General features: G+C 48.3%; 12 non-coding genes and 2 pseudogenes across 12 annotated transcripts; all 14 read left to right on the forward strand.

The window, feature by feature from the left end:
- Positions 1-592: 592 nt before the first annotated feature.
- Positions 593-783, forward strand: LOC141222001 (U2 spliceosomal RNA). Its single transcript, XR_012289912.1, has one exon. It is a non-coding gene; the product is annotated as a U2 spliceosomal RNA (small nuclear RNA).
- Positions 784-1,902: 1,119 nt separating this feature from the next.
- On the forward strand, positions 1,903-2,093 carry LOC141222025 (U2 spliceosomal RNA). The gene has a single exon (XR_012289935.1). It is a non-coding gene; the product is annotated as a U2 spliceosomal RNA (small nuclear RNA).
- A 1,121-nt stretch (positions 2,094-3,214) lies between these two features.
- On the forward strand, positions 3,215-3,405 carry LOC141221892 (U2 spliceosomal RNA). The gene has a single exon (XR_012289809.1). It is a non-coding gene; the product is annotated as a U2 spliceosomal RNA (small nuclear RNA).
- A 1,124-nt stretch (positions 3,406-4,529) lies between these two features.
- LOC141221893 (U2 spliceosomal RNA) lies at positions 4,530-4,720 on the forward strand. The gene has a single exon (XR_012289810.1). It is a non-coding gene; the product is annotated as a U2 spliceosomal RNA (small nuclear RNA).
- Positions 4,721-5,840: 1,120 nt separating this feature from the next.
- Positions 5,841-6,031, forward strand: LOC141221894 (U2 spliceosomal RNA). The gene has a single exon (XR_012289811.1). It is a non-coding gene; the product is annotated as a U2 spliceosomal RNA (small nuclear RNA).
- A 1,122-nt stretch (positions 6,032-7,153) lies between these two features.
- On the forward strand, positions 7,154-7,231 carry LOC141222080 (U2 spliceosomal RNA; annotated as a pseudogene).
- Positions 7,232-12,795: 5,564 nt separating this feature from the next.
- Positions 12,796-12,995, forward strand: LOC141222055 (U2 spliceosomal RNA). The gene has a single exon (XR_012289961.1). It is a non-coding gene; the product is annotated as a U2 spliceosomal RNA (small nuclear RNA).
- Positions 12,996-14,116: 1,121 nt separating this feature from the next.
- LOC141222014 (U2 spliceosomal RNA) lies at positions 14,117-14,307 on the forward strand. Its single transcript, XR_012289924.1, has one exon. It is a non-coding gene; the product is annotated as a U2 spliceosomal RNA (small nuclear RNA).
- A 1,119-nt stretch (positions 14,308-15,426) lies between these two features.
- Positions 15,427-15,617, forward strand: LOC141221977 (U2 spliceosomal RNA). The gene has a single exon (XR_012289889.1). It is a non-coding gene; the product is annotated as a U2 spliceosomal RNA (small nuclear RNA).
- Positions 15,618-16,738: 1,121 nt separating this feature from the next.
- Positions 16,739-16,929, forward strand: LOC141222034 (U2 spliceosomal RNA). Its single transcript, XR_012289944.1, has one exon. It is a non-coding gene; the product is annotated as a U2 spliceosomal RNA (small nuclear RNA).
- Positions 16,930-18,048: 1,119 nt separating this feature from the next.
- LOC141221895 (U2 spliceosomal RNA) lies at positions 18,049-18,239 on the forward strand. The gene has a single exon (XR_012289812.1). It is a non-coding gene; the product is annotated as a U2 spliceosomal RNA (small nuclear RNA).
- Positions 18,240-19,356: 1,117 nt separating this feature from the next.
- On the forward strand, positions 19,357-19,547 carry LOC141222033 (U2 spliceosomal RNA). Its single transcript, XR_012289943.1, has one exon. It is a non-coding gene; the product is annotated as a U2 spliceosomal RNA (small nuclear RNA).
- Positions 19,548-20,668: 1,121 nt separating this feature from the next.
- On the forward strand, positions 20,669-20,859 carry LOC141221975 (U2 spliceosomal RNA). The gene has a single exon (XR_012289887.1). It is a non-coding gene; the product is annotated as a U2 spliceosomal RNA (small nuclear RNA).
- Positions 20,860-21,978: 1,119 nt separating this feature from the next.
- On the forward strand, positions 21,979-22,070 carry LOC141222097 (U2 spliceosomal RNA; annotated as a pseudogene).
- The last annotated feature ends 777 nt before the right edge of the window (positions 22,071-22,847 follow it).

A 22,847-nucleotide genomic window follows, 5' to 3' on the forward strand; every position in this document is an offset into this window, starting at 1 on the left:
CATTTAATGCCTGCAGACTATAAAAGAGAAACCAACCCAAAAAGTTTGGTTGATTTGTCTGTGGCATTCTTTTAAACTGTTGCTTATGGCGGTCTCTGTGAGCTTCTCAGTGACATTCAGCCATCCAGGTATCCCGCCTGCAGTAGACGGAATGTGGCAATGGAACGCTGGCTGCGCGTGTCATAATAGGCTCTGAGCCTTTATATACCTGCGCACAGCAGCAGCCACCTTCAGTCTGCTGCTGGACAGCCAGCAGCAGCAGCAGCAGGAGAGGTAATTAATCAGCAGCCCTCCTGCTAAGGGTAGACAGCTGCTCGTTCCACCCCCCCCCCGCCTTAATTGGTTCTCCTCCCTTCCAACGGTGTTGAGGCGGGTGGGAACAGCCGGGGGTTGAGGGTACTGTGCTAAAAGAGGTGGAGTTATGCAGATCTAAAACGCGTGGATTGCAGCAGCAGCAAGCCGAAAAGTGCAGGCATGTGAGGGATCTAGAGGTTGACAGCATGTCTTCTTAACGGGAGTCCAGGTGGCCATCTCCACAAATGGACTTTTCAGAATCCTTGGGTGGCACCGTAGTCGGAAACCAATTCTGGTTATCGCTTCTCGGCCTTTTGGCTAAGATCAAGTGTAGTATCTGTTCTTATCAGTTTAATATCTGATACGTCCCCTATCTGGGGACCATATATTAAATGGATTTTTAGAACAGGGAGATGGAAAAAGAGCTTGCTCTGTCCACTCCACGCATTGACCTGGTATTGCTGTATCTCCAGGACCGGTGCACCCCTTCTTTAATGCAGTTTCTAAAATCAGAAAGAATTGAATTCAATGCTTTTTGTTCATTTTGCTTGTTTGTCGGATTTTTGGATGGACTCTTTGGCTGTGCTTTTCTTCTCCTCATTGGATTTTTCATGTTAAAAGTTGCAGAAGCCAGATGACAAGCTCATTTTGGTTCAACTTCAGCAACTGTGCATTGCATTGCCATGTAATGTAATGTAATGCAATGCTATCTATCTAGCTCTCCCTCTATACTTCCTTTTGGATAAACAGACATATTAGGCAAGCATTTTGGAGCTTTCACCTAAATAACTACAGGTGGTGAGATAAGCTGCACAATATAATTGACCTTTCAGTATATTGTTGCACACACACCATCTATTTAGCAAATGCCCTTGTTATCAACAGCAGCCTTTTAAACTCACCTGAGCTAACAGGTATGTGAGCTGGTTACTCTGCTGCGCTTAAAATTTCTTTTTTGGTTTGCTACAATGCCTTTTCTGAAACGTTGTCTCCCTCTGCTGGAACACTGACTTCTTTCATTTAATGCCTGCAGACTATAAAAGAGAAACCAACCCAAAAAGTTTGGTTGATTAGTCTGTGGCATTCTTTTAAACTGTTGCTTATGGCGGTCTCTGTGAGCTTCTCAGTGACATTCAGCCATCCAGGTATCCCGCCTGCAGTAGACGGAATGTGGCAATGGAACGCTGGCTGCGCGTGTCATAATAGGCTCTGAGCCTTTATATACCTGCGCACAGCAGCAGCCACCTTCAGTCTGCTGCTGGACAGCCAGCAGCAGCAGCAGCAGGAGAGGTAATTAATCAGCAACCCTCCTGCTAAGGGTAGACAGCTGCTCGTTCCACCCCCCCCCGCCTTAATTGGTTCTCCTCCCTTCCAACGGTGTTGAGGCGGGTGGGAACAGCCGGGGGTTGAGGGTACTGTGCTAAAAGAGGTGGAGTTATGCAGATCTAAAACGCGTGGATTGCAGCAGCAGCAAGCCGAAAAGTGCAGGCATGTGAGGGATCTAGAGGTTGACAGCATGTCTTCTTAACGGGAGTCCAGGTGGCCATCTCCACAAATGGACTTTTCAGAATCCTTGGGTGGCACCGTAGTCGGAAACCAATTCTGGTTATCGCTTCTCGGCCTTTTGGCTAAGATCAAGTGTTGTATCTGTTCTTATCAGTTTAATATCTGATACGTCCCCTATCTGGGGATCATATATTAAATGGATTTTTAGAACAGGGAGATGGAAAAAGAGCTTGCTCTGTCCACTCCACGCATTGACCTGGTATTGCAGTATCTCCAGGACCGGTGCACCCCTTCTTTAATGCAGTTTCTAAAATCAGAAAGAATTGAATTCAATGCTTTTTGTTCATTTTGCTTGTTTGTCGGATTTTGGGATGGACTCTTTGGCTTTGCTTTTCTTCTCCTCATTGGATTTTTCATGTTAAAAGTTGCAGAAGCCAGATGACAAGCTCATTTTGGTTCAACTTCAGCAACTGTGCATTGCATTGCCATGTAATGTAATGTAATGCAATGCTATCTATCTAGCTCTCCCTCTATACTTCCTTTTGGATAAACAGACATATTAGGCAAGCATTTTGGAGCTTTCACCTAAATAACTACAGGTGGTGAGATAAGCTGCACAATTTAATTGACCTTTCAGTATATTGTTGCACACACACCATCTATTTAGCAAATGCCCTTGTTATCAACAGCAGCCTTTTAAACTCACCTGAGCTAACAGGTATGTGAGCTGGTTACTCTGCTGCGCTTAAAATTTCTTTTTTGGTTTGCTACAATGCCTTTTCTGAAACGTTGTCTCCCTCTGCTGGAACACTGACTTCTTTCATTTAATGCCTGCAGACTATAAAAGAGAAACCAACCCAAAAAGTTTGGTTGATTAGTCTGTGGCATTCTTTTAAACTGTTGCTTATGGCGGTCTCTGTGAGCTTCTCAGTGACATTCAGCCATCCAGGTATCCCGCCTGCAGTAGACGGAATGTGGCAATGGAACGCTGGCTGCGCGTGTCATAATAGGCTCTGAGCCTTTATATACCTGCGCACAGCAGCAGCCACCTTCAGTCTGCTGCTGGACAGCCAGCAGCAGCAGCAGCAGGAGAGGTAATTAATCAGCAACCCTCCTGCTAAGGGTAGACAGCTGCTCGTTCCACCCCCCCCCCCGCCTTAATTGGTTCTCCTCCCTTCCAACGGTGTTGAGGCGGGTGGGAACAGCCGGGGGTTGAGGGTACTGTGCTAAAAGAGGTGGAGTTATGCAGATCTAAAACGCGTGGATTGCAGCAGCAGCAAGCCGAAAAGTGCAGGCATGTGAGGGATCTAGAGGTTGACAGCATGTCTTCTTAACGGGAGTCCAGGTGGCCATCTCCACAAATGGACTTTTCAGAATCCTTGGGTGGCACCGTAGTCGGAAACCAATTCTGGTTATCGCTTCTCGGCCTTTTGGCTAAGATCAAGTGTAGTATCTGTTCTTATCAGTTTAATATCTGATACGTCCCCTATCTGGGGACCATATATTAAATGGATTTTTAGAACAGGGAGATGGAAAAAGAGCTTGCTCTGTCCACTCCACGCATTGACCTGGTATTGCAGTATCTCCAGGACCGGTGCACCCCTTCTTTAATGCAGTTTCTAAAATCAGAAAGAATTGAATTCAATGCTTTTTGTTCATTTTGCTTGTTTGTCGGATTTTGGGATGGACTCTTTGGCTTTGCTTTTCTTCTCCTCATTGGATTTTTCATGTTAAAAGTTGCAGAAGCCAGATGACAAGCTCATTTTGGTTCAACTTCAGCAACTGTGCATTGCATTGCCATGTAATGTAATGTAATGCAATGCTATCTATCTAGCTCTCCCTCTATACTTCCTTTTGGATAAACAGACATATTAGGCAAGCATTTTGGAGCTTTCACCTAAATAACTACAGGTGGTGAGATAAGCTGCACAATATAATTGACCTTTCAGTATATTGTTGCACACACACCATCTATTTAGCAAATGCCCTTGTTATCAACAGCAGCCTTTTAAACTCACCTGAGCTAACAGGTATGTGAGCTGGTTACTCTGCTGCGCTTAAAATTTCTTTTTTGGTTTGCTACAATGCCTTTTCTGAAACGTTGTCTCCCTCTGCTGGAACACTGACTTCTTTCATTTAATGCCTGCAGACTATAAAAGAGAAACCAACCCAAAAAGTTTGGTTGATTTGTCTGTGGCATTCTTTTAAACTGTTGCTTATGGCGGTCTCTGTGAGCTTCTCAGTGACATTCAGCCATCCAGGTATCCCGCCTGCAGTAGACGGAATGTGGCAATGGAACGCTGGCTGCGCGTGTCATAATAGGCTCTGAGCCTTTATATACCTGCGCACAGCAGCAGCCACCTTCAGTCTGCTGCTGGACAGCCAGCAGCAGCAGCAGCAGGAGAGGTAATTAATCAGCAACCCTCCTGCTAAGGGTAGACAGCTGCTCGTTCCACCCCCCCCCCCCCCGCCTTAATTGGTTCTCCTCCCTTCCAACGGTGTTGAGGCGGGTGGGAACAGCCGGGGGTTGAGGGTACTGTGCTAAAAGAGGTGGAGTTATGCAGATCTAAAACGCGTGGATTGCAGCAGCAGCAAGACGAAAAGTGCAGGCATGTGAGGGATCTAGAGGTTGACAGCATGTCTTCTTAACGGGAGTCCAGGTGGCCATCTCCACAAATGGACTTTTCAGAATCCTTGGGTGGCACCGTAGTCGGAAACCAATTCTGGTTATCGCTTCTCGGCCTTTTGGCTAAGATCAAGTGTAGTATCTGTTCTTATCAGTTTAATATCTGATACGTCCCCTATCTGGGGACCATATATTAAATGGATTTTTAGAACAGGGAGATGGAAAAAGAGCTTGCTCTGTCCACTCCACGCATTGACCTGGTATTGCAGTATCTCCAGGACCGGTGCACCCCTTCTTTAATGCAGTTTCTAAAATCAGAAAGAATTGAATTCAATGCTTTTTGTTCATTTTGCTTGTTTGTCGGATTTTGGGATGGACTCTTTGGCTTTGCTTTTCTTCTCCTCATTGGATTTTTCATGTTAAAAGTTGCAGAAGCCAGATGACAAGCTCATTTTGGTTCAACTTCAGCAACTGTGCATTGCATTGCCATGTAATGTAATGTAATGCAATGCTATCTATCTAGCTCTCCCTCTATACTTCCTTTTGGATAAACAGACATATTAGGCAAGCATTTTGGAGCTTTCACCTAAATAACTACAGGTGGTGAGATAAGCTGCACAATATAATTGACCTTTCAGTATATTGTTGCACACACACCATCTATTTAGCAAATGCCCTTGTTATCAACAGCAGCCTTTTAAACTCACCTGAGCTAACAGGTATGTGAGCTGGTTACTCTGCTGCGCTTAAAATTTCTTTTTTGGTTTGCTACAATGCCTTTTCTGAAACGTTGTCTCCCTCTGCTGGAACACTGACTTCTTTCATTTAATGCCTGCAGACTATAAAAGAGAAACCAACCCAAAAAGTTTGGTTGATTAGTCTGTGGCATTCTTTTAAACTGTTGCTTATGGCGGTCTCTGTGAGCTTCTCAGTGACATTCAGCCATCCAGGTATCCCGCCTGCAGTAGACGGAATGTGGCAATGGAACGCTGGCTGCGCGTGTCATAATAGGCTCTGAGCCTTTATATACCTGCGCACAGCAGCAGCCACCTTCAGTCTGCTGCTGGACAGCCAGCAGCAGCAGCAGCAGGAGAGGTAATTAATCAGCAACCCTCCTGCTAAGGGTAGACAGCTGCTCGTTCCACCCCCCCCCCGCCTTAATTGGTTCTCCTCCCTTCCAACGGTGTTGAGGCGGGTGGGAACAGCCGGGGGTTGAGGGTACTGTGCTAAAAGAGGTGGAGTTATGCAGATCTAAAACGCGTGGATTGCAGCAGCAGCAAGCCGAAAAGTGCAGGCATGTGAGGGATCTAGAGGTTGACAGCATGTCTTCTTAACGGGAGTCCAGGTGGCCATCTCCACAAATGGACTTTTCAGAATCCTTGGGTGGCACCGTAGTCGGAAACCAATTCTGGTTATCGCTTCTCGGCCTTTTGGCTAAGATCAAGTGTAGTATCTGTTCTTATCAGTTTAATATCTGATACGTCCCCTATCTGGGGACCATATATTAAATGGATTTTTAGAACAGGGAGATGGAAAAAGAGCTTGCTCTGTCCACTCCACGCATTGACCTGGTATTGCAGTATCTCCAGGACCGGTGCACCCCTTCTTTAATGCAGTTTCTAAAATCAGAAAGAATTGAATTCAATGCTTTTTGTTCATTTTGCTTGTTTGTCGGATTTTGGGATGGACTCTTTGGCTTTGCTTTTCTTCTCCTCATTGGATTTTTCATGTTAAAAGTTGCAGAAGCCAGATGACAAGCTCATTTTGGTTCAACTTCAGCAACTGTGCATTGCATTGCCATGTAATGTAATGTAATGCAATGCTATCTATCTAGCTCTCCCTCTATACTTCCTTTTGGATAAACAGACATATTAGGCAAGCATTTTGGAGCTTTCACCTAAATAACTACAGGTGGTGAGATAAGCTGCACAATATAATTGACCTTTCAGTATATTGTTGCACACACACCATCTATTTAGCAAATGCCCTTGTTATCAACAGCAGCCTTTTAAACTCACCTGAGCTAACAGGTATGTGAGCTGGTTACTCTGCTGCGCTTAAAATTTCTTTTTTGGTTTGCTACAATGCCTTTTCTGAAACGTTGTCTCCCTCTGCTGGAACACTGACTTCTTTCATTTAATGCCTGCAGACTATAAAAGAGAAACCAACCCAAAAAGTTTGGTTGATTAGTCTGTGGCATTCTTTTAAACTGTTGCTTATGGCGGTCTCTGTGAGCTTCTCAGTGACATTCAGCCATCCAGGTATCCCGCCTGCAGTAGACGGAATGTGGCAATGGAACGCTGGCTGCGCGTGTCATAATAGGCTCTGAGCCTTTATATACCTGCGCACAGCAGCAGCCACCTTCAGTCTGCTGCTGGACAGCCAGCAGCAGCAGCAGCAGGAGAGGTAATTAATCAGCAACCCTCCTGCTAAGGGTAGACAGCTGCTCGTTCCACCCCCCCCCCCCGCCTTAATTGGTTCTCCTCCCTTCCAACGGTGTTGAGGCGGGTGGGAACAGCCGGGGGTTGAGGGTACTGTGCTAAAAGAGGTGGAGTTATGCAGATCTAAAACGCGTGGATTGCAGCAGCAGCAAGCCGAAAAGTGCAGGCATGTGAGGGATCTAGAGGTTGACAGCATGTCTTCTTAACGGGAGTCCAGGTGGCCATCTCCACAAATGGACTTTTCAGAATCCTTGGGTGGCACCGTAGTCGGAAACCAATTCTGGTTATCGCTTCTCGGCCTTTTGGCTAAGATCAAGTGTAGTATCTGTTCTTTTAAGAACACAAGAGCTACGATCTACACTTGACGAGAGCGATCGAACTCGGAAGGAGAAGAGCTTCGGAGCCCAGCTGACATCGGAGAAGGAAGGCGGATATCGGTGGGAGGAAGAAGCTCTAAAGAATCCAGAAGAAGACGAAGACTCGGAGAAGAATCGGGCTGTCCTGTGGAATCTTCGAGGAAGAAAATAATCGAGACAAAGACCTTTCGGGGAATTTGTCCAGAACACGACGGGAGAAGAATCTGCATAGCTCCACCCATTCCGGGAAGAGTTCCAGATCCAGCTCCAAGAAGTAACTGCAGGAGGAAAGCCATGGCAAGCGCTGCGAGGAAGGCCGAAAAGAATAGCCTGGAGCAGGGGACAGCCAGGAGGGCCCAGCCAGGAGCCGATTCTGCCCCCAAGGACTCTGCCTCCACGACTGGCCAGCAGAAGGGACCCCAGAAGCCCCGCCACGAAGCTCCAGCCCTGGAGCCATGGATGCGGCAGACGGTGGCCCTGAAGCTGAAGGAAGTGGATGGGAGGGTGCCGGACATGTCCTCGGACGTGTTCTGCCAGAAGATGCTGCTGGATCGAGGCTTCTCCAGGTCGGACACCCTCAGCATCCAGACCTTCTTGACGGGGATCTTCTTCGTCACCTTCGCCACTGTGAACACCTGCAGGAGGTTCTGGGAAATGGTAAGCGCAAAAGGACCGGATAATTCTTTCTCTGCCTTTACAGGTAGCTGCCCTATCCAGAGGGACGAAAGGAGGATCACGGTCTCCATGCGCAACCCGCACACCCCAGGCCAAGACATCTGTACCTTCCTGAGACGCTTCTGTTTGGTTGTGAAGGAACCCTCTCACATCCTGAATGGACTCGGCTTCTGGACAGGTAAGTGGTCAGTGACCGTTAGACTTCACAGGGACCTGGCGTACTCAGACGGACTTCGGCACCTGCCCCCGACATTCTCCCTGGGCAACTCCTACGGCCTCATCTATTACCCGGACATGCCGCGGAACTGCAGGAGATGCGGCAAGAACGGCCACGAGATGAAGGACTGCAAGGAGGATGCCTGCAGGATTTGTCGAGTGACGGGACACAGCTCGAAGGACTGCCCGAAGAAGACGTCCTGCAACCTGTGTGGGCTGGCGGCTCATCTGTACAAGGATTGCCCCAAGCGTGAGAGATCCTGGGCATCGGTGGTTGCGACGACCCCAGCTACGGAGGACAAGGCCCCGACGACCAGGCCTGTGAAGGTCAAGGACGCGACGACCAAGGCCCCAGCGGCCAAGGCCGAGACGACCAAGGCCAAAGCGGTCAAGGAGTCGGTGGCCAAAGCCCCAGCGACGGTCCCAGCAGCTCCGAAGCAGAAGAAAAAGTCAAAGGAGGGTAAGAGTTCTGTCACCCCTCTCTCGATCCCTCCCCCTGCCACCCCCGTCCAATCCCCCCCCACCCCGGCCACCCCTGCTGAGGATTCCACTTCCTCTTCCTCCTTCCCCTACTCCTCAGCAGGTGTCCTTTCCCCTGCCCCGGCAGCCACTCTCCCTCCCCAGACCATGGTAGCGGTGGAATTAACCTTTCCTCCACCCGCCGCTATCTATTCCGAGGAGGATTTTCCCCTTCTTGTCTCCCCAGTTCCAACCCGGGGAAAGAGGAAGGTGGAGGACAGCCCTGCTACTGAATCCTCCAAAAAGAAGATTCTGGATTTCGTAGGCGAAAAGGAGGATACCCTCCCTGAGCCAGAAGAGATGGAGCACATGGTTGAGACCCTGGTGGCCGAGCCAGAAGAGGAGGAACTGGTGGTCGCCGAGATCGAGGCCGCGCTGCTTGACCAGATGGAGGAAGAGGGCCTGCTGGTGATCCCGTCACCAGCAGTCAACACCGACGAGGGACCACCCGACCGGAGTGGTAACTAAGGTGTATGGCCTGCGCTAACTTTTTCTTTTTTCCCTACATGATGGCTAATATTCACTTATTTTCCATTAATGTCAGGAGCATCAAGGACAAGTTTAGACGTCAGACTATTTATGCCTTCCTTACTTCCCAGTTGTGTGATGTTTATATGTTGCAGGAATGTTCCCTTCCCTCCTCTAGGTCCTTCAAACATCTGGCCAGGGAGTGGTCCCACGGTCCATCCTACTGGTCCGGTGGGGGTGACTGCAAGTCTGCGGGGGTCGCAATTCTGATCAGGGGGGGCGCATTCACGCTTGAGTCCGTCCAGGAGCTCATCTGCGGCAGGGCTCTTGTTGTAGATGGCAACTGGGCGGGAGAACCTGTCAGGTTCATCAACGTGTATGCGTCCCCACTGAAGAATGAGCGTTTGGAGCTTTTCCAGACCCTGCGGCTTCAGCTTGCCACCACCAGGACCTTAGTGATGGCCGGGGATTTCAACTGCCCCATCGAGGAGGATGGTCGTAGTTCTGGCACATCTGCCAAGTTGGACATCACGTCCAAGCTGCTCATCGAGATGGTAACCGAGGCTTCTCTTCAGGATGTGGTGGGCTCCATGGGGAGAGGCTCCACGAACTATTCATGGAGCCGACCCGATGGCTCACTCCGCTCCAGGATTGACTTTGTGTTCACCTCTCGGGCAGTCAGGCAGAGTAGGCACTCGATGGTCTCCTGCTTCTTCTCCGACCACAGAGCCATTCACTTACAAGGTGTCCTCGGCGACGGTTTTCCGTCCGGCCCCGGCTCCTGGAAGCTGAATTGTGCTCTGCTGGCTCAGAATGAAGTCGTGGAGGAGCTGAGAGCAGCCTACGCAATGTGGCAGTCCTACAAGGGTAGCTTCCAAACAGTCTCTGATTGGTGGGAATATGTTAAACTTGAGTTTCGCTGTTTCTTTCAGGCCAAGGGTCGACAACAGGCGTGTGAGAAGAGGAGGGACTTCAGAGGGCTGCAGCGCGAGCTGCGGTCGCTGCAGGACCTTCTTCACTGCGGCTGGGACGTGAGGGAGGAGCTGGAGGAGACCAAGAAGAGCCTGAAAAGGCACTTTGAGGAGGAGTCCAAGCGAATCGTCTTCCGTTCCAAAGTGGAGAATCTGGAGAAGGGTGAGAAATGTAACTCATTCTTTTTCAGGAAACTTCATGCCGGTCACACGCCCCTGAACGAGCTGCGAGACGAGAGCGGAAACATGCGACGTGGGAAGGAGGACGTGATGAGGGTCGTCAGCGACTTCTACAGCGAACTCTACTCCCACAAGACTACCGACCCCGACGCTGCTGATAAGTTCCTGTCAGGTATCACTAACCATCTTGATCCTGCAGGCACGGCAGCCTTGGACAAACCTCTGATGGTGGGCGAATTGCTCTCTGCCGCTAAATCCTTTAGGACCGGCAGGACCCCGGGCAGTGATGGTCTTCCAGCGGAGCTCTATGTAGCGCTGGGAGACCTCATCTGTCCGGACCTGTTGGACCTGTACGAGGAGATGGTGGTGGAGGGTAGAATGCCTCCATCTTTGAGGGAAGGAATGGTCACGATCCTGTACAAGCGGAAGGGAGAGAGGTGCGACCTGAGGAATTGGCGTCCCATCACTCTGCTCAACGTGGACTACAAGATCCTGGCCAAGACGATGGCGACACGACTTAAGACGGTCATCGGACGGATCATCCACCCGGACCAGACCTGCGGCATCCCTGGACGTCGCATCGCAGACAGCCTCGCTCTCGTGCGGGACACGGTCGAGTACATCAAGGTCCGCCGCGCACACGCGGCCCTGGTCTCCTTGGATCAGGAGAAGGCCTTCGACCGGGTTTCCCACGAGTTCATGGGCCGAGCTCTGCACCGGTTAGGTTTGGGTAACATGTTTTGTTCGTATGTCCGTCTGATGTATTTTGATATCCACAGCTCGGTGTTGGTGAACGGCTGGAAGACTGACCCCTTCCCTGTCCTCTCTGGGGTCAGACAAGGCTGCCCTCTATCACCTCTTCTTTTTGTTTGTGTTATAGAACTCTTCGCAGAGGCTATCCGGCAGAATGGAGAGATCAGAGGGATCACCGCACCGGGTCCGGGACGACACGAGGTCAAGTGCTCGCTCTACATGGACGACGTCACCGTCTTCTGCGCTGATCGTGGTTCAGTCGACGCCCTCGTCCAGACGTGTGAGAGGTTCGGCCGGGCTTCAGGGGCCAAAGTCAACTGCAGGAAGTCGGAAGCCATGCTCTTCGGGGATTGGCAGCCGGCCTCCTCCGCCCCCTTCCCCTTCAACATTCAACCGGATTTCCTCAAGGTGCTGGGAGTCTGGTTCGGGAAGGAAGGAGCGGCCCTCAAGTCCTGGCAAGAACGCTTGGCCAAGGTGAAGCAACGGATCGGACTCTGGAGCCTCAGACACCTCACTTGTGAGGGTAAGGCACTCGTCCTGCGTAATGAGGTCCTGCCCGTCTTGCAGTACACGGCGCAGGCCTGGCCCCCACACGTCACTGTGTGCAGGGCCATTACCAGGACAGTGTTTCACTTTGTCTGGGGATCCAAGATGGACAGAGTCAGGCGGGCCGTCATGTACAAGGAGCCTCGCAAGGGTGGGAAGGGCGTTCCAGATATCCCCACCCTCCTGCGATCCTCTTTTGTGTGTGATTGTGTCCGCCGGACTTTGCAAGTCAAGAATGGCTCCGCGGGCAGGTCCATGTCTCGCTTCTTCCTGCTTCCTCTTTGGAGGCGACTCGGCTGGGACAAGTGGGACAGCTCCTTCCCCTACAACTGGACGACGCCATGGTTCTACGGAGACGTCGTTCGATTTGTGGGGGAGCATCAACTGGAGGGACTCAAGCCCGACTTGTGGAAGCCCAAAACTATCCACAAGCTAATCAGAGCCAAGGATGACGTGGAGAACATCACAGGACTTCACCAGGACACGCTGGAGACTGTGTGGACAAATGTGTCGTCTGACAGGCTGACCAACGGGCACAAGGACTTGTCGTGGATGGCGATTCAGGGCGGACTGACCGTCCGGTCATTCATGCATGCCCGGAACCTGTGCAAGACCCGGTACTGCCCAAGGTGCCCCTTCGTGGAGGAAACATCTTTGCACACTTTTTGGGACTGCGGATTTGCACAGCGCCTATTGACTGCACTTGAGGACGACCTGAGGAACTCTGTCCCCAGGGCGAGCCTATCGCACCATTCTGTGCTTTACGGACTCTTCCCTGGGGTTCATACCGTCGGAGCCATCCAGGAGGCTTGGCGCCTTATGAACTGCTTCAAGGATGCCGTTTGGGTCGCCAGGAACCGGCTCATCTTGAGGAGGGAGAGGATGTCCATCCAGGATTGCCGCAGGCTGATCCACAGCCTGCTCAGAGACTATTCCATCATGGACGGTCCGGAGGACGAGGATGAGGACTAAACCCCTCCTCCCCCTCTCCCCTTATGTGTCTTGTCTTTCAATAAAGCTTCGGGCCTGTGATTTTCCCCTCCCCATCCCCTTTTTCCCAATCCCCATCGCTTATCACGGTTCGTCGTACTGTATTGATTGACATGCTTTTTCTTTCAGATTGAGTGTTTTGTGTAGCATAGGGGTGTGATGTGTCTAGTTAGTGCGTCGTATCCTCATGCTATGTAAATATGATGTAGAATTCTGTGTGTACTGGGCTGCGGCACTGTACACTGTCTGTTAACTTATTTTTTGTGCTAATAAAAGATATATTCAATCAAAAAAAAAAAAATCTGTTCTTATCAGTTTAATATCTGATACGTCCCCTATCTGGGGACCATATATTAAATGGATTTTTAGAACAGGGAGATGGAAAAAGAGCTTGCTCTGTCCACTCCACGCATTGACCTGGTATTGCAGTATCTCCAGGACCGGTGCACCCCTTCTTTAATGCAGTTTCTAAAATCAGAAAGAATTGAATTCAATGCTTTTTGTTCATTTTGCTTGTTTGTCGGATTTTGGGATGGACTCTTTGGCTTTGCTTTTCTTCTCCTCATTGGATTTTTCATGTTAAAAGTTGCAGAAGCCAGATGACAAGCTCATTTTGGTTCAACTTCAGCAACTGTGCATTGCATTGCCATGTAATGTAATGTAATGCAATGCTATCTATCTAGCTCTCCCTCTATACTTCCTTTTGGATAAACAGACATATTAGGCAAGCATTTTGGAGCTTTCACCTAAATAACTACAGGTGGTGAGATAAGCTGCACAATATAATTGACCTTTCAGTATATTGTTGCACACACACCATCTATTTAGCAAATGCCCTTGTTATCAACAGCAGCCTTTTAAACTCACCTGAGCTAACAGGTATGTGAGCTGGTTACTCTGCTGCGCTTAAAATTTCTTTTTTGGTTTGCTACAATGCCTTTTCTGAAACGTTGTCTCCCTCTGCTGGAACACTGACTTCTTTCATTTAATGCCTGCAGACTATAAAAGAGAAACCAACCCAAAAAGTTTGGTTGATTAGTCTGTGGCATTCTTTTAAACTGTTGCTTATGGCGGTCTCTGTGAGCTTCTCAGTGACATTCAGCCATCCAGGTATCCCGCCTGCAGTAGACGGAATGTGGCAATGGAACGCTGGCTGCGCGTGTCATAATAGGCTCTGAGCCTTTATATACCTGCGCACAGCAGCAGCCACCTTCAGTCTGCTGCTGGACAGCCAGCAGCAGCAGCAGCAGGAGAGGTAATTAATCAGCAACCCTCCTGCTAAGGGTAGACAGCTGCTCGTTCCACCCCCCCCCCCGCCTTAATTGGTTCTCCTCCCTTCCAACGGTGTTGAGGCGGGTGGGAACAGCCGGGGGTTGAGGGTACTGTGCTAAAAGAGGTGGAGTTATGCAGATCTAAAACGCGTGGATTGCAGCAGCAGCAAGCCGAAAAGTGCAGGCATGTGAGGGATCTAGAGGTTGACAGCATGTCTTCTTAACGGGAGTCCAGGTGGCCATCTCCACAAATGGACTTTTCAGAATCCTTGGGTGGCACCGTAGTCGGAAACCAATTCTGGTTATCGCTTCTCGGCCTTTTGGCTAAGATCAAGTGTAGTATCTGTTCTTATCAGTTTAATATCTGATACGTCCCCTATCTGGGGACCATATATTAAATGGATTTTTAGAACAGGGAGATGGAAAAAGAGCTTGCTCTGTCCACTCCACGCATTGACCTGATATTGCAGTATCTCCAGGACCGGTGCACCCCTTCTTTAATGCAGTTTCTAAAATCAGAAAGAATTGAATTCAATGCTTTTTGTTCATTTTGCTTGTTTGTCGGATTTTGGGATGGACTCTTTGGCTTTGCTTTTCTTCTCCTCATTGGATTTTTCATGTTAAAAGTTGCAGAAGCCAGATGACAAGCTCATTTTGGTTCAACTTCAGCAACTGTGCATTGCATTGCCATGTAATGTAATGTAATGCAATGCTATCTATCTAGCTCTCCCTCTATACTTCCTTTTGGATAAACAGACATATTAGGCAAGCATTTTGGAGCTTTCACCTAAATAACTACAGGTGGTGAGATAAGCTGCACAATATAATTGACCTTTCAGTATATTGTTGCACACACACCATCTATTTAGCAAATGCCCTTGTTATCAACAGCAGCCTTTTAAACTCACCTGAGCTAACAGGTATGTGAGCTGGTTACTCTGCTGCGCTTAAAATTTCTTTTTTGGTTTGCTACAATGCCTTTTCTGAAACGTTGTCTCCCTCTGCTGGAACACTGACTTCTTTCATTTAATGCCTGCAGACTATAAAAGAGAAACCAACCCAAAAAGTTTGGTTGATTAGTCTGTGGCATTCTTTTAAACTGTTGCTTATGGCGGTCTCTGTGAGCTTCTCAGTGACATTCAGCCATCCAGGTATCCCGCCTGCAGTAGACGGAATGTGGCAATGGAACGCTGGCTGCGCGTGTCATAATAGGCTCTGAGCCTTTATATACCTGCGCACAGCAGCAGCCACCTTCAGTCTGCTGCTGGACAGCCAGCAGCAGCAGCAGCAGGAGAGGTAATTAATCAGCAACCCTCCTGCTAAGGGTAGACAGCTGCTCGTTCCCCCCCCCCCCACCTTAATTGGTTCTCCTCCCTTACAACGGTGTTGAGGCGGGTGGGAACAGCCGGGGGTTGAGGGTACTGTGCTAAAAGAGGTGGAGTTATGCAGATCTAAAACGCGTGGATTGCAGCAGCAGCAAGCCGAAAAGTGCAGGCATGTGAGGGATCTAGAGGTTGACAGCATGTCTTCTTAACGGGAGTCCAGGTGGCCATCTCCACAAATGGACTTTTCAGAATCCTTGGGTGGCACCGTAGTCGGAAACCAATTCTGGTTATCGCTTCTCGGCCTTTTGGCTAAGATCAAGTGTAGTATCTGTTCTTATCAGTTTAATATCTGATACGTCCCCTATCTGGGGACCATATATTAAATGGATTTTTAGAACAGGGAGATGGAAAAAGAGCTTGCTCTGTCCACTCCATGCATTGACCTGGTATTGCAGTATCTCCAGGACCGGTGCACCCCTTCTTTAATGCAGTTTCTAAAATCAGAAAGAATTGAATTCAATGCTTTTCGTTCATTTTGCTTGTTTGTCGGATTTTGGGATGGACTCTTTGGCTTTGCTTTTCTTCTCCTCATTGGATTTTTCATGTTAAAAGTTGCAGAAGCCAGATGACAAGCTCATTTTGGTTCAACTTCAGCAACTGTGCCTTGCCTTGCCATGTAATGTAATGTAATGCAATGCTATCTATCTAGCTCTCCCTCTATACTTCCTTTTGGATAAACAGACATATTAGGCAAGCATTTTGGAGCTTTCACCTAAATAACTACAGGTGGTGAGATAAGCTGCACAATATAATTGACCTTTCAGTATATTGTTGCACACACACCATCTATTTAGCAAATGCCCTTGTTATCAACAGCAGCCTTTTAAACTCACCTGAGCTAACAGGTATGTGAGCTGGTTACTCTGCTGCGCTTAAAATTTCTTTTTTGGTTTGCTACAATGCCTTTTCTGAAACGTTGTCTCCCTCTGCTGGAACACTGACTTCTTTCATTTAATGCCTGCAGACTATAAAAGAGAAACCAACCCAAAAAGTTTGGTTGATTAGTCTGTGGCATTCTTTTAAACTGTTGCTTATGGCGGTCTCTGTGAGCTTCTCAGTGACATTCAGCCATCCAGGTATCCCGCCTGCAGTAGACGGAATGTGGCAATGGAACGCTGGCTGCGCGTGTCATAATAGGCTCTGAGCCTTTATATACCTGCGCACAGCAGCAGCCACCTTCAGTCTGCTGCTGGACAGCCAGCAGCAGCAGCAGCAGGAGAGGTAATTAATCAGCAACCCTCCTGCTAAGGGTAGACAGCTGCTCGTTCCACCCCCCCCCCCGCCTTAATTGGTTCTCCTCCCTTCCAACGGTGTTGAGGCGGGTGGGAACAGCCGGGGGTTGAGGGTACTGTGCTAAAAGAGGTGGAGTTATGCAGATCTAAAACGCGTGGATTGCAGCAGCAGCAAGCCGAAAAGTGCAGGCATGTGAGGGATCTAGAGGTTGACAGCATGTCTTCTTAACGGGAGTCCAGGTGGCCATCTCCACAAATGGACTTTTCAGAATCCTTGGGTGGTACCGTAGTCGGAAACCAATTCTGGTTATCGCTTCTCGGCCTTTTGACTAAGATCAAGTGTAGTATCTGTTCTTATCAGTTTAATATCTGATACGTCCCCTATCTGGGGACCATATATTAAATGGATTTTTAGAACAGGGAGATGGAAAAAGAGCTTGCTCTGTCCACTCCACGCATTGACCTGGTATTGCAGTATCTCCAGGACCGATGCACCCCTTCTTTAATGCAGTTTCTAAAATCAGAAAGAATTGAATTCAATGCTTTTTGTTCATTTTGCTTGTTTGTCGGATTTTGGGATGGACTCTTTGGCTTTGCTTTTCTTCTCCTCATTGGATTTTTCATGTTAAAAGTTGCAGAAGCCAGATGACAAGCTCATTTTGGTTCAACTTCAGCAACTGTGCATTGCATTGCCATGTAATGTAATGTAATGCAATGCTATCTATCTAGCTCTCCCTCTATACTTCCTTTTGGATAAACAGACATATTAGGCAAGCATTTTGGAGCTTTCACCTAAATAACTACAGGTGGTGAGATAAGCTGCACAATATAATTGACCTTTCAGTATATTGTTGCACACACACCATCTATTTAGCAAATGCCCTTGTTATCAACAGCAGCCTTTTAAACTCACCTGAGCTAACAGGTATGTGAGCTGGTTACTCTGCTGCGCTTAAAATTTCTTTTTTGGTTTGCTACAATGCCTTTTCTGAAACATTGTCTCCCTCTGCTGGAACACTGACTTCTTTCATTTAATGCCTGCAGACTATAAAAGAGAAACCAACCCAAAAAGTTTGGTTGATTAGTCTGTGGCATTCTTTTAAACTGTTGCTTATGGCGGTCTCTGTGAGCTTCTCAGTGACATTCAGCCATCCAGGTATCCCGCCTGCAGTAGACGGAATGTGGCAATGGAACGCTGGCTGCGCGTGTCATAATAGGCTCTGAGCCTTTATATACCTGCGCACAGCAGCAGCCACCTTCAGTCTGCTGCTGGACAGCCAGCAGCAGCAGCAGCAGGAGAGGTAATTAATCAGCAACCCTCCTGCTAAGGGTACACAGCTGCTCGTTCCACCCCCCCCCGCCTTAATTGGTTCTCCTCCCTTCCAACGGTGTTGAGGCGGGTGGGAACAGCCGGGGGTTGAGGGTACTGTGCTAAAAGAGGTGGAGTTATGCAGATCTAAAACGCGTGGATTGCAGCAGCAGCAAGCCGAAAAGTGCAGGCATGTGAGGGATCTAGAGGTTGACAGCATGTCTTCTTAACGGGAGTCCAGGTGGCCATCTCCACAAATGGACTTTTCAGAATCCTTGGGTGGCACCGTAGTCGGAAACCAATTCTGGTTATCGCTTCTCGGCCTTTTGGCTAAGATCAAGTGTAGTATCTGTTCTTATCAGTTTAATATCTGATACGTCCCCTATCTGGGGACCATATATTAAATGGATTTTTAGAACAGGGAGATGGAAAAAGAGCTTGCTCTGTCCACTCCACGCATTGACCTGGTATTGCAGTATCTCCAGGACCGGTGCACCCCTTCTTTAATGCAGTTTCTAAAATCAGAAAGAATTGAATTCAATGCTTTTTGTTCATTTTGCTTGTTTGTCGGATTTTGGGATGGACTCTTTGGCTTTGCTTTTCTTCTCCTCATTGGATTTTTCATGTTAAAAGTTGCAGAAGCTAGATGACAAGCTCATTTTGGTTCAACTTCAGCAACTGTGCATTGCATTGCCATGTAATGTAATGTAATGCAATGCTATCTATCTAGCTCTCCCTCTATACTTCCTTTTGGATAAACAGACATATTAGGCAAGCATTTTGGAGCTTTCACCTAAATAACTACAGGTGGTGAGATAAGCTGCACAATATAATTGACCTTTCAGTATATTGTTGCACACACACCATCTATTTAGCAAATGCCCTTGTTATCAACAGCAGCCTTTTAAACTCACCTGAGCTAACAGGTATGTGAGCTGGTTACTCTGCTGCGCTTAAAATTTCTTTTTTGGTTTGCTACAATGCCTTTTCTGAAACGTTGTCTCCCTCTGCTGGAACACTGACTTCTTTCATTTAATGCCTGCAGACTATAAAAGAGAAACCAACCCAAAAAGTTTGGTTGATTAGTCTGTGGCATTCTTTTAAACTGTTGCTTATGGCGGTCTCTGTGAGCTTCTCAGTGACATTCAGCCATCCAGGTATCCCGCCTGCAGTAGACGGAATGTGGCAATGGAACGCTGGCTGCGCGTGTCATAATAGGCTCTGAGCCTTTATATACCTGCGCACAGCAGCAGCCACCTTCAGTCTGCTGCTGGACAGCCAGCAGCAGCAGCAGGAGAGGTAATTAATCAGCAACCCTCCTGCTAAGGGTAGACAGCTGCTCGTTCCACCCCCCCCCCGCCTTAATTGGTTCTCCTCCCTTCCAACGGTGTTGAGGCGGGTGGGAACAGCCGGGGGTTGAGGGTACTGTGCTAAAAGAGGTGGAGTTATGCAGATCTAAAACGCGTGGATTGCAGCAGCAGCAAGCCGAAAAGTGCAGGCATGTGAGGGATCTAGAGGTTGACAGCATGTCTTCTTAACGGGAGTCCAGGTGGCCATCTCCACAAATGGACTTTTCAGAATCCTTGGGTGGCACCGTAGTCGGAAACCAATTCTGGTTATCGCTTCTCGGCCTTTTGGCTAAGATCAAGTGTAGTATCTGTTCTTATCAGTTTAATATCTGATACGTCCCCTATCTGGGGACCATATATTAAATGGATTTTTAGAACAGGGAGATGGAAAAAGAGCTTGCTCTGTCCACTCCACGCATTGACCTGGTATTGCAGTATCTCCATTACCGGTGCACCCCTTCTTTAATGCAGTTTCTAAAATCAGAAAGAATTGAATTCAAAGCTTTTTGTTCATTTTGCTTGTTTGTCGGATTTTGGGATGGACTCTTTGGCTTTGCTTTTCTTCTCCTCATTGGATTTTTCATGTTAAAAGTTGCAGAAGCCAGATGACAAGCTCATTTTGGTTCAACTTCAGCAACTGTGCATTGCATTGCCATGTAATGTAATGTAATGCAATGCTATCTATCTAGCTCTCCCTCTATACTTCCTTTTGGATAAACAGACATATTAGGCAAGCATTTTGGAGCTTTCACCTAAATAACTACAGGTGGTGAGATAAGCTGCACAATATAATTGACCTTTCAGTATATTGTTGCACACACACCATCTATTTAGCAAATGCCCTTGTTATCAACAGCAGCCTTTTAAACTCACCTGAGCTAACAGGTATGTGAGCTGGTTACTCTGCTGCGCTTAAAATTTCTTTTTTGGTTTGCTACAATGCCTTTTCTGAAACGTTGTCTCCCTCTGCTGGAACACTGACTTCTTTCATTTAATGCCTGCAGACTATAAAAGAGAAACCAACCCAAAAAGTTTGGTTGATTAGTCTGTGGCATTCTTTTAAACTGTTGCTTATGGCGGTCTCTGTGAGCTTCTCAGTGACATTCAGCCATCCAGGTATCCCGCCTGCAGTAGACGGAATGTGGCAATGGAACGCTGGCTGCGCGTGTCATAATTGGCTCTGAGCCTTTATATACCTGCGCACAGCAGCAGCCACCTTCAGTCTGCTGCTGGACAGCCAGCAGCAGCAGCAGCAGGAGAGGTAATTAATCAGCAACCCTCCTGCTAAGGGTAGACAGCTGCTCGTTCCACCCCCCCCCCCGCCTTAATTGGTTCTCCTCCCTTCCAACGGTGTTGAGGCGGGTGGGAACAGCCAGGGGTTGAGGGTACTGTGCTAAAAGAGGTGGAGTTATGCAGATCTAAAACGCGTGGATTGCAGCAGCAGCAAGCCGAAAAGTGCAGGCATGTGAGGGATCTAGAGGTTGACAGCATGTCTTCTTAACGGGAGTCCAGGTGGCCATCTCCACAAATGGACTTTTCAGAATCCTTGGGTGGCACCGTAGTCGGAAACCAATTCTGGTTATCGCTTCTCGGCCTTTTGGCTAAGATCAAGTGTAGTATCTGTTCTTATCAGTTTAATATCTGATACGTCCCCTATATGGGGACCATATATTAAATGGATTTTTAGAACAGGGAGATGGAAAAAGAGCTTGCTCTGTCCACTCCACGCATTGACCTGGTATTGCAGTATCTCCAGGACCGGTGCACCCCTTCTTTAATGCAGTTTCTAAAATCAGAAAGAATTGAATTCAATGCTTTTTGTTCATTTTGCTTGTTTGTCGGATTTTTGGATGGACTCTTTGGCTTTGCTTTTCTTCTCCTCATTGGATTTTTCATGTTAAAAGTTGCAGAAGCCAGATGACAAGCTCATTTTGGTTCAACTTCAGCAACTGTGCATTGCATAGCCATGTAATGTAATGTAATGCAATGCTATCTATCTAGCTCTCCCTCTATACTTCCTTTTGGATAAACAGACATATTAGGCAAGCATTTTGGAGCTTTCACCTAAATAACTACAGGTGGTGAGATAAGCTGCACAATATAATTGACCTTTCAGTATATTGTTGCACACACACCATCTATTTAGCAAATGCCCTTGTTATCAACAGCAGCCTTTTAAACTCACCTGAGCTAACAGGTATGTGAGCTGGTTACTCTGCTGCGCTTAAAATTTCTTTTTTGGTTTGCTACAATGCCTTTTCTGAAACGTTGTCTCCCTCTGCTGGAACACTGACTTCTTTCATTTAATGTCTGCAGACTATAAAAGAGAAACCAACCCAAAAAGTTTGGTTGATTAGTCTGTGGCATTCTTTTAAACTGTTGCTTATGGCGGTCTCTGTGAGCTTCTCAGTGACATTCAGCCATCCAGGTATCCCGCCTGCAGTAGACGGAATGTGGCAATGGAACGCTGGCTGCGCGTGTCATAATAGGCTCTGAGCCTTTATATACCTGCGCACAGCAGCAGCCACCTTCAGTCTGCTGCTGGACAGCCAGCAGCAGCAGCAGCAGGAGAGGTAATTAATCAGGAACCCTCCTGCTAAGGGTAGACAGCTGCTCGTTCCACCCCCCCCCGCCTTAATTGGTTCTCCTCCCTTCCAACGGTGTTGAGGCGGGTGGGAACAGCCGGGGGTTGAGGGTACTGTGCTAAAAGAGGTGGAGTTATGCAGATCTAAAACGCGTGGATTGCAGCAGCAGCAAGCCGAAAAGTGCAGGCATGTGAGGGATCTAGAGGTTGACAGCATGTCTTCTTAACGGGAGTCCAGGTGGCCATCTCCACAAATGGACTTTTCAGAATCCTTGGGTGGCACCGTAGTCGGAAACCAATTCTGGTTATCGCTTCTCGGCCTTTTGGCTAAGATCAAGTGTAGTATCTTTCGAAAAGGCGGTTTTGGATGTTGGCCGCCCTAGTAGATTGATACATTATGCACACTGGGGTTTAGGCGCTTGTTAGTACGCCAGGTGGCTAATATAGTCATATGGTGGAAAGCATGGCCCCCCAGGATCGACGCCATTGGGCCGGGGAAGATCGAAAGCCCGAAGTGTGAAGTGCCCCAGGAGTGGTGACCCTGGGGTGCCTTAACTCACTGGGATTGGGAACCCCACTTGAGTTTATGGCACATTTGCACAAGCACTTCAAATTTTCTTTCTTCGCACACACCCTTATTCCGGGCCTTCTGGCCTTAGGATGGGGAATTTTTCAATTCCCGGTCGAAGGTCCGGGCAGTATTATACTGTGAAACCTTCACTATTTATTTAATTTCTTTGTCACTGTGTGTCCACTTATTCACGTGTGTCACGTCCTACTAGGATTTTGTCGGGATGCGGTTCCCTTACGGGTTCCTCTCTTGGCAGGTCTAGGGGGGGAGTGTGTGGCCATCAGGTTCCGCTCCCCCCTGAACCCCCCTGGCTCTCCTCTTTCGGGAGGAGAGCGTTGTTGGCTCCCCTCTTCCGGGAGGGGAGCACAGTCTTTGGCTCCCAGTGCCTTGCTCGGGTGAGAACTCGGGCAGGTGCTGGGGGTAAGATTGGGTCGCCTCTGGCTTCGGCTGGAGGTGGCTTTTTGTCCCTGTTCCTCGCTGTGGCCTTTTGGCTCGGAGGGACGGGGAATGGTTTGGGGGACCCTTCTCCTTTTGGAGAGGGTTTCAAGAAGACCAGCATCCTAGTGCACTTTTTTTGTGGCACTTGTCACTTTTTTAAGCGCACT

This window comes from Phyllobates terribilis, unplaced genomic scaffold (genome assembly GCF_046119375.1).
Source record: "Phyllobates terribilis strain yellow unplaced genomic scaffold, ASM4611937v1 Scaffold_341__1_contigs__length_2033592, whole genome shotgun sequence".
Taxonomy (NCBI): domain Eukaryota; kingdom Metazoa; phylum Chordata; class Amphibia; order Anura; family Dendrobatidae; genus Phyllobates; species Phyllobates terribilis.